Source organism: Chiloscyllium plagiosum, unplaced genomic scaffold (assembly GCF_037043375.1).
Source record: "Chiloscyllium plagiosum isolate Xiang-an unplaced genomic scaffold, Cpla_swu_hap1 HiC_scaffold_7, whole genome shotgun sequence".
NCBI lineage: Eukaryota > Metazoa > Chordata > Chondrichthyes > Orectolobiformes > Hemiscylliidae > Chiloscyllium > Chiloscyllium plagiosum.
This window is the reverse complement of record NW_028270145.1, coordinates 24426296-24436947: the sequence shown is the minus strand read 5'-3', so window position 1 is coordinate 24436947 and position 10652 is coordinate 24426296. Positions and strand designations below refer to the sequence as shown.

Here is a 10652-nt window from a genome sequence, read left to right as displayed (position 1 = left end):
CACTCTTTCCCCAATGCTGAATGTAGCCCAGCATCTTCTGATTGGTCAATGTTGGATCATCACATACTGAAAAGCCTTCAATGGTTCAAAACATTCAGTTTTATTCACCAATACAAAAATGGGAAAGAAATCAAACAAACAGAATCTGTAGTTGCCTCTTGGAACAGAAACTAACAGTTTGCCTTGCAAACATCAAGTATTTTATCGTCAATGAATGATCACTGCACAGAGTTTTCATTTACTGGAACCCAGGATCAATTAAGTCCCTTCTTGCTTGTTACAGCTGATGGTGCAGCACTCCATCATGCAGAAGGTGATGTGTCTCCCACTCAAAGTCTTCATCTCCCTCCTTGGAAGACTATTACCATTCTCCCAGCTCTTTTTCCATTCACATCCTCTCGTTGCTTGCTCCAATTGTGCAGTACACAGCATGCTAGGATTAGGTGGCCTGTACTTTCAGACTCTATTACATGTGCCCCGAGACTGGTCCAAGCATCAGAACATCTTTTCTCAGAGTGCTTATTGTCTGGCCACCACGTCCCTGGGTGAAAACTGCAACTAGACTTGGCCTCATTCGGGGGATGACATATTGCAGTCATCAGCCATGATCGCAGATGGTAGTCCTGGTCTCAGTTGTCATCCTTTTAAAGGAATCTGGACCCTCAGACACAGCAGGAACATGCAAATTCTCAAGGATATTGGCATCATGACAGCTCCCAGGGAGCTGGCGCAGGTTTCTATGATGTGGTACTGATAATCATGGATGACTTGCTCATTGGTGGAATAGAAGCCTTTTCTATTGAAGAAGACAACTGTGTTATGATGCGGCCCTCTCCACAAGATGTGTATCCAGTTTGTCAAACTCTGCACCTGGGTGATGCCAGCTATGTGCCAAAGCCTACAACCCAAGCTACCATGGGGAAATGAGATGAAGCACAAATGGCATCGGTCACAGCCTTGATATATTTGTGGATTTAGGGTTGCGAGATTCCAAACAGTGACTCCGTGGAAGGAACCAGTCACATCAAACTTCAATGCAGCCCTCACCTTGACAGCCACTGGGATAGCATGACCACCCATTCTTTCATGTCACAAGTCCTGCTTCAGCAGTTGGTATATTTCTGTGACACTGTCCCCGGGACAATCTCAGCCGATTCCAATACTACGTCTTGCTTGTCTGGAGAAAATGGAATGGAGACCAACAGACTTGGGGCTCCTGGTACCTCCTCTGCACCCTGAGGGGAACGTGAGCTGAAACCACTTCATATGGAGATTGCTGGAGGTTGCTGCTGGTCCTGTGGTTGGCTGGTGAAGCTGCATCCTTCTGCATTGCTCTACACTACAGCAACAGTGAGGATAACCCCTGCTGCGGCTGGATTCATTCATCATGTTTGCAATGAATTTGGGTGGGGAGCAGATGAAACAGAACAGATCCTTATTAACATGAGCAGTCAATATTTACATCATTCACAAATGACAGCTTTACACCTGCAAGTGTTGGAAAATGGAATGAGAATAGTTAAGTGGCTGTTTATGACTGGCACGGACACGTTGGGCTGAAGGACCACTTGTGCATTTGGTCTCCATGACTCAATGTCTGACTTTGCTCAAGCCATTGGACTGATTGTGGATGCTGCCCGGACTAATAGCACTCCTGTTTGTTTTGACTGAGGAAGGCTTTATGTAGAGATGTAGCCATTTGCTTAATGTACATGTAGTGACTGAGGTTGATGGAATATGCTGCATGTATGAGATTGACATAGCCCTGCGCCACACAGCAGCATGCCCACTCCTTTAACTGATCTGCTGACAACTCTGGGAAGTTGCCAGGCTTTGTGCCTGCATTGACCTGCAAGGCAAGACAGAAGCATTGTGACCCTTTAAAGTGCAACTGAGAGGCTAAGCAGCAAAAATGCACTGCAGGAATGCGGTGAGCATCCTGTAAAGTGAAAGAGAGCTAGCTAGCAGCTGCAAGATGCAGACTGCTCCAATCCATAAGCACGGTGCCTGTGACTGGGTGCAAAGTGTCCTTGCAGCAACATCACACAGAGGTGCCAGTACACTCTGTAGTACGGCAGGGCAAAAATGGACTGTAAGCGGATGGGAAATATGACATTGCAATGAGGCACTTAGGTATCTGATGCCAACATCTGTGGATGGTCTCTGCCCATGGACCGTGCCCTGAGACAGCCTTACTGAGACAGTGATGCTGGATGCAAGTCGTTAGGAGCAAACAGCGAGTTGGAGTCACCTGGTACTTCCTCTGACTTTCATGTCAGGAACTCTCCATGGCTAGCTTCCTCAGTGGGTGGGGGAGAATGGGGGAAATGTGCATTACTGAGGTGAGATTCAGTAACAATGAGGCTGCCTCTAAGGAATAATCCCTGTTAATAGACATCTCGACACTCAAGTGAAAACCTCACCTCAACGTACAGGACTTAATTGGAAAAGACAACATTTTGGTTATGATGTCAACACAAGTCTTGCTGGACAGCTCACTTGAGTTCCTCAAATTTCTTACTATGGCTCATGTTATTCCAGAGCATGGAATGATTTCACCCATACTGAATAAAATCTGGATCACCCTTCAATGTGGGGCAAACTATTTTCCCCAAATTCCACAACACCATCCCACCTCCAATTGTTCCCACCCTTTTGCTTCCAAAATTGTTCTTTCTTTCCCCAAAACTGCCTTGGAGGTGCCCTTCCTCTGGATTTTTTTAATGCAACCCAAGCAGGTGCAGTACTTGAGCATTTACTTCTTCCCTGAATAGTGCCCAAAGCCTTAAACATGTCTTCCGTGCAAATAAGAAATATATACGTATTTCCTGCATTCATTTACACTGTATTATTGGCTACACGTGGTGCAATCATCCACATTGGAAATACCAAAAGCAGACTGTAACTGCTATGTTGAGCACCTTATGAGTGGATCGTTTGTTGCCACATACCTTCTGTCGTCATTAATGATGAACTACCTCTTGGCTGAAGGTATCACACTGCCTGAAAACATAACTATTTAACACTTTCAATTGAGAAACTATTATAATCATCACTGGCCAATGTTTTTCAGTACGGTTTTGAGCATTGGAGCATTTCGCATCCAGTTTTCCGAGTGTGAAAAACAAAAGCTCACTCACTTTGATAATTTCAGTCCAAGACCAAATATCTGAATCAGAGTCGTTTATTTGTACACTTACGTGGGTGCCTTGTCTAATTGCCAGGTAAGGCAATGACAAATGCACAGTAAACCCTAACAAACTCTTGCAATTTATACAATTTTTTCCCATATGTTTTCCTTATTCCATTGTTTGTTCCCTGCTTCGCTTACGTCACTCATTTCCTTAAGACTTATCCCACAACTTCTGTTTATCCTGTCTTGTCCGTGACAAACTCTTATCTCTGACTCCCATAAGGGTGTTCGACGTCAGTCTACTGTAGGTCATAGGAGAAAAGATATGCCTAATCAATCAGCATCTATTTCTATCCAGAGGCCACTTTGACCTCTTTTTTTCGGGTTTGTTCCTGTGTCTCCGTGCAAGTGGGGAAAACAGAAGTTTTTCCTGTTTGCCCATACATCCACCATTGTTCTGTAATCATGTCTCATGCTAACACATCCTTTCTTTTTGCTGAATATATATTTTCTCATTTCTGTTCTGTATCAGAATTTATAGTTGCAGAAATAACATTAATTCATTTATATCCCACACGAGGGAAGAGCAAAGTCATTCCAAAGGGGTTTATGAAAAGACCACAAACAGCTTGTTCAGATATCACCATCTTTGTTGGTTCGACAATGATATATCTCTGAAGCAGATGGGACTTGAACTCCGGTTTTTTGGCCCAGAGGTAAGGACACGGCCACTGCACTTCAAGAGTCCCTTCTTAGTTAGTATTGAACATTTGTAGTTTTGGAGCATGAATTGCATTAGTGATCGTGTTCTTCGTAACATTAAAACTATTATGGATATTGACTGCACTAAGAATCTGACTTTTTCTGTGCTCTATGCGTTCGTGTTAATGATGTTAATATTGGCATTGATTTTGACTCAGCTGACAATGATGGAGTGTTGAATAAGGCTGTTTAAATTAGCCAATTAATGTTGAAACTGTGCAATACTCAGCTCAACCTGCTTCTTGACCAGTAAGACATTCAAGCCACGGAAATAGTGCAGGGTACTTTATGCTACAGAATTGAGCAAAATCCAGAGAAATATAAGCTCTTCATTCATAAAAGGTGTTGACTCAGAGGGGATTTTTTTTTAAAAAAGTAAAATAGTATATAAATATTCCAGAGCACGCAAATCTCCTGCAGTTAAACCATGACAGTTACACAAGGGGACACAGGTTCAAATGGCAGAAAGGTAAACTCTGGGCTGATACCAGGAGGTTTTTCACATTGACTCTTGGATTGGATATCCAGGGAGGTTTGTGGAGGCAAAACCTTGGTGCTGTTGAAGAGGTAATTGAACGCTATAGTTGGGACTGCAGGTCTTCTTTAAAACATTTGATGTGGAGGTGTAGGCGTTGGACTGGGTGGCCGAAGTTAAAGATCACGCAACATCAGGTTACAGTCCAGTAGGTTTATTTGGCATCACTAGCTTTCGGAGTACTGCTCCTTCATCAGGTAGCTACCTCCTCCTTCAGCAGCGCTCCGAAAGCAAGTCTTACAAATAAACCTTTTGGACTGTAACCTGGTGTTGTGAGATTTTTAACCTGAAAAAAGTATGGTTTAGAACAGAGAACATTACAGCACAGTACAAGCCCTTCAGCCCTCGATGTTACACCAACCTGTGGAACCAATCTGAAGCCCATCTATCCTACACTATTTCATTCTCATCCATATGCTTATCTAATGACCATTTAAATGCCCTTAAAGTTGGCGAGTCTACTACTGTTGTCGGCAGTGCGTTCCACGCCTCCACTACTCTGAGTGAAGAAACTATCACCTTTTAATTTAAATCTATGTCCTCTCGTGCTCTCACCGTCCACCCTATCTAACGCTCTGACTATCTTACACATCTCAATTAAGTCACCTCTTGTCCTTCTTCTCTCTAATGAAAACAGCCTCAAGTCTCTCGGCCTAAGACCTTCCCTCCTACCAGGCAACATCCCAGTAAATCTCCTCTGAACCCTTTCCAAACCTTCCCAAAATGCGGTGACCAGAATCGTATGCAAAACTCCAAATGTGGTTGCACCAGAGTTTTGTGCAGCTGCAGCATGACCTCATGGTTCCAGAACTCAATCCCTCTACCAATAAAGGCTAGCACACTGTATGCCTTCCTAATAACCCTATCAACCTGGATAGCAACTTTCAGGGATCTATGCTTCTGGACACCAAGATCTCTCTGTTCATCTACACGATTAAGAATCTTACCATTAGCCCAGTACTCTGCATTCCGATTACTCCTTCCAAAGTTGCTCCACACACTTTTCCACATTAAACTCCATTTGCCATCTCTCAGCTCTGCCACTTATCTATGTCTCTCCAAACCCTACAACATCCTTCATCACTATTCACAACTCTACCAACCCTTCGTGTCATCCACAAATTTACTTCTATGCCCTCATCCAGGTCATTTATAAAAATGACAAACAACAGTGGACCCAAAACAGATCCTGTGGTACCCCACTAGTCACTGAACTTCAGGATGAATATTTCCCATCAACCACCACCCCCTGTCTTCTTACAGCTAGCCAATTTCTGATCCAAACCGCTAAATCACCCTCAATCACATGCCTCAGTATCTTGTGCAATTACCTACTGTGGGGAACCTTATCAAACACCTTACTGAAATCCATATACACCGCAACAACTGCTTTACCCTCATCCACCTGTTTGGTCACCTTCTCAAGGAATTCAATCAGGTTTGTGAGGCACAACCTACCCTTCACAAAACCATGTTGACTACCCCTAATCAACTTATAACCCTTTCCAATACTTTACACACAACCAAAGTAAGGCCTGGTCTATAATTTCCAGGATTGTCTAGACTCCCCTTCTTGAACAAGGGGGCAACATTTGCTATCTCCCAGCACTATTCCTGTAGACAATGATGACAAAGTTAAAAGCCAAAGGCTCAGCAATCGCTGACTTCCCAGAGAATCCTGGGATAAGTCCCATCTGGTCAGGGCACTTACCTATTTTACATTTTCCAGAATTGCTAACACCTCCTCCTTATGCACTTCAGTCCCATCTAGTCGAGTTGCCTGTATCTCAGAATTCCCCTCGAGCACATTGTATTTTTCTAGCGTGAATTCTGACGAAAAGTATTCATTTAGCACTTTCCCTATCTCCTCTGACTCCACACACAACTTCCCATTACTGCACTTGATTGGCCCTAATCTTAATCTAATCTAATCATTCTTTTATTCCTGATATACCTATAGAAAGCCTGAGGATTTTCCTTCATCCCATCCGCCAACAACTTCTCATGTACCCTCCTGGCTCTTCTTAACTCTCGCTTTAGGTCTTTCCTAGCTAACTTGTAACTCTCAAGTGCCCTAACTGAGCCTTCACATCTCAGCCTAACAGAAGCCTTATTCTTCTTGACAAGAGGCAGTAGAATGATTCTCCTCATTATAACTTAAATTGCAATTTTGAGAAACCGTATTTTAGGCTCTCGACTGAGCAGCTTTTTGTTCATCAAGTTTCGTTTTGACTATGGCCTCAGCTGGAAATAGCACTCATGGTAATTTGTTACTACAGTGGGGAAGTCCTCGGAGATTGGGTTGATGATTGTCAACCTGGAGTTGGTATATTGCTGTAGCTGCTGATGGTGACTTTTTTTTTTAAAAAAAAGAACCGGTTCGTGCTAGGATTGGAATTTGCTGAAATAAAAACAGAAAATGCTGGAGAAACTCAGCACATCTGGAAGGACCTGTGGAGAGAAAAACAGAAACGATTCAAATCTAATAATGCTTCTTCAGAACTGAACGAGTCACATGGGACTCAAAATGTTAACTCTGTTTCTCTCTCCACACATATTAGGAGAAAGTGAGGACCGCAGATGAGAGCCAAAAAAAGTGTGGTGCTGGAAAAGCACAGGTCAGGCAACATCCAAGGAGCAGAAGGGCTTATGCCTGAAACATCGACTTGCCCTCTCCTCGAATGCTGTCTGACCTGTTGTGTTTTGCCAGTGCCACACTTTGACTCTCCACACGTCGCCAGGCTTTTGTTATCAGATTTCTAGCATCTGCAGTATTTTGCTTTGCTGTTGGCAACAGGATTGCTGGCATTCAGATTGACAGAGATGCTTTGGAGGATCTTGCTAAAGGTAGCACTTGTGTTATTTCTACAGCTTTTGAGGTCCCTGTTGTAGGTTGAATAGAATGAATGAATTGAACCCCTCCAGTGTGGAAACATGCCATTCGGCCCAACAAGTCGATATGGACCCTCCGAAGGGTAACCCACATGAACTCATTCCCCTACCCCCTTGCTCGACGTTTACCCCGAACAATGCATCTAACCTACACATCCCTGAACACGACAGGCACTTTAGCAAGGCCAATCCATCTAACCTGCACATCTTTGGATTGAGAGGGGAAACTTACAGAGGAAACCCACAAGGACACGAGGAGAATGTGCAAACTGCACACAGACAGTCGCCCGAGGCTGGAATTGAACCGATGTCCCTGGCACTGTAAGACAGCAGTGCTAACCACTGGATTTGGAGGATCTTGCTGAAGGTAGCACAGTTTTCAAAAAGTACACGAATGTTGTGGCCACAGCTGCGCAGAAAACCATGAGATTTACAAGGCAGGCAGTTTCACAGCATCCACAGAAGCCCAACATGGAGCTGCTAATCATATAAAAACAGGTCTGTTGGGGAGGACATGTTGCCTGTCAGCCTCACATCAGAGGTCTGAAGCATCTTCAAATCTGAGAGACTGTGGTCTCCCAGGAGAATCTCAAAACATCTCAAACAAGACCAAGCATCCTCGCCAACTCATGGAGAACCAGTCCCATGACTGATGAAAGCAGAGAAGGTTCATTAAGAGGATACATTGATTGGTTTACTGGGTCCAAGCGTGAACACATCAACCTACAGACAGCTCACGAAGGGGCACCAGCAAGGAGCACCCACCCCACATGTGGCAGTATCCGCAGCTCACACATTGAGCTTATGCACCCTCTCAGAAGCCATTGAACCCCAGGGTGGAAGCAAGTCGCCTGCAGTTGTCAGGAGCTGTCTCAGAAGGAGACGTTGATGAGCGTTACCCATTTGGACAGTGCCCAAGATACGCTGCAAAATAATGTCCTCTGAAGATAAATAGCTTCGCGGGATGTACAGAAATAAATAAATAAAGTCTCTCTCGCTTTCTTGCTGATCCAGGGTAAAAACAATGACTGCAGATGCTGGAAACCAGATTCTGGATTAGTGGTGCTGGAAAAGCACAGCAGTTTCGGCAGCATCCAAGGAGCAGTAAAACCGACGTTTCGGGCAAAAGCCCTTCATCAGGAATACAGGCAGAGAGCCTGAAGGGTGGAGAGATCCAGATTCTTGCTGATCCAGCACAGTGCAGAAGCATCCTCCACACTGGATTCTCTCTTCTTGACGCTTCTGTTGGGTAGATGCCATTGGTAGGTTCCGCTTAGTTTGGCAACGTCTTCTATATAATTCGCACGATCCACTTCCTCTCCTCAGTAGAGGGAAGCAGTTCGCTTCAAACTGAAAGCGGAGGTAGTGGCAGCGTGGTAGTACACCGCTCAGTGAGTGCGAGATCTTGGGGAAGGACTTCACCAGAGTAAGTAACCACAGCTTCATTGCATTGTGTGCCAAATGTTTGCACTGAGCCTGGTGGCTCTCTGTCCCTGCTTCTCCATGCGGCAAGTCCTCGGTCTTCAGCTCTCGGAGGGCACACCGTGTGTTTCTTCTCTTCAGCTTTCAACGGCATGTCTGGTGTCAGGTCGGTTTCGATCTTTCCTACTCCCTCCTCAACCAATTTTTTTTTGCCTTTTCCCTAAAACAAATGTCAAGGCACTGTTAGTACAGTGCACACAAGTCAGGCGCCAAACAGTGAGGACGCACAACAACACATTTATGTTCATGTAACCATTTGTTGTCTTACTCGGAAATAAACATCACTTATTTTGTTGTCATTACTTCGACTTTCTGCTGCATGCTAAAATACCATTGCCAGTCTCCGGAGTAATTTTGATGCAGATAGTTCGAGTTTCAGAATGGCTCCGTTTGGGGAGCCATGTGAATAGGCAGCACTGTGTTCCAGTGCACCATTGAGCTCTCAGCTATTCGGACATCCCAAATAACAAACCATTTTTAATCTGTCCCATGACCTTGCATCCTGGATAAACTTGAGCTCAGTCAACACCTTGCTGCCTGTCACCTAACATCTGCCAAGTTCCATTTTGTGCTTGTGAACCCACACCCAGATGAACCCCGCTTCAAATTTTAAAATTCTCAACTTTGCATTCAATTATTTCAATAACCACGTCTGTCCCTCTCTGTCTTTGCAACCTCCCCCAGCCCAGAACCTCGGAGAGCTTTGCACACTTTTGATTCTGCCCTCTTGTAAGTTCACAATCTTAACTGCTGGTTTTTGTCTGCTGCCTCTCCCTCCTCCTTGAATCTTTAAAACTTGGTCACCTTCAGGCAATTTTATACATATAAGGCACTAAGTAATTTTTTCATGGCCGTTATGAATATTAAATGAAAACTTTCATTGGATAAACAATCTGAGGGTACTTTTTAAAAGATTAAATGTTTAAGCAAGACTCACCTGATTCAAAAGAGGGCTGACCTTACAGAGGTTTATAAAATAATGAGGGGAAAATGAGGAGTGCAGGTGCTGGGGATCAGAGCTGAAAAATGTGTTGCTGGAAAAGCACAGCAGGTCAGGCAGCATCCAAGGATGCTGCGCTTTTCCAGAAAATCATGAGGGGCATGAATAGGGTAAACAGACAAGGTCTTTTACCTGGGATGGGGGGAGTCTAAAACTAGAGGACATAGGTTGAAGATGAGAGGAAAGATTTAAAAGGGATCTAAGGGGCAACTTTTTCACACAGAGGGTGGTGTGTGTATGGAGTGAGTTGCCAGAGAAAGTGGTGGAGGTTAGTACAGTTGCAACATTTAAAAGGCATCTGGATGGGTATATGAATAGGAAGGGCTTGGAGGAACATGGGTGAAATGCTGGCAAGTGGTACTAGATTTATTCAGGATATCTGGATCGGCATGGACGAGTTGGACTGAAAGGTCTGTTTCTGTGCTATATATCTCTCTGACTCTATAAATTCACTCATGGGTATCCTGTTTGGTTCATGTTTTAAACATTACGAACTTGAAATTGCTTCACAACAAACCAAACCAGAGATCTATCATCCTCCATCAGTATTGTCCCTTTAACATGTCATTAACTTGCATTTAATATTTCAAAACAAATTCCAAAAATGCTTTGTGGAAGCCTAAGAAAAAAGCGTCCTGAGTTGAGATTGATCAGGATGAGTAACTGAAAACTCTGCTGCTCCTTGGATGCTGCCTGAACTGCTGTGCTCTTCCAGCACCATTAATCCAGAATCTGGTTTCCAGCATCGGCAGTCATTGTTTTTACCTCAAAAAAAAAGAATTGAGTTTTGTGCAGATTGTTAATGTAGGGGGGAGGTGCAAAGACAAAAAGGCATTAAGTTGGGAATT

The 10652-nt window shown here is 44.0% G+C and overlaps 1 protein-coding gene across 2 annotated transcripts in view; it reads left to right on the top strand.

The window, feature by feature from the left end:
- Positions 1-8656: 8656 nt before the first annotated feature.
- The window catches only part of itgb2 (integrin, beta 2), a 94849-nt gene continuing 92853 nt past the window's right edge, over positions 8657-10652 (top strand). The window contains exon 1 of one of the 2 annotated variants that reach the window (XM_043693218.2): positions 8657-8748. The gene's annotated coding sequence lies outside the window, so the exon portion shown is untranslated. The remainder of the gene's footprint in view (positions 8749-10652) is intronic. The other variant, XM_087988843.1, reaches the window with a different exon arrangement.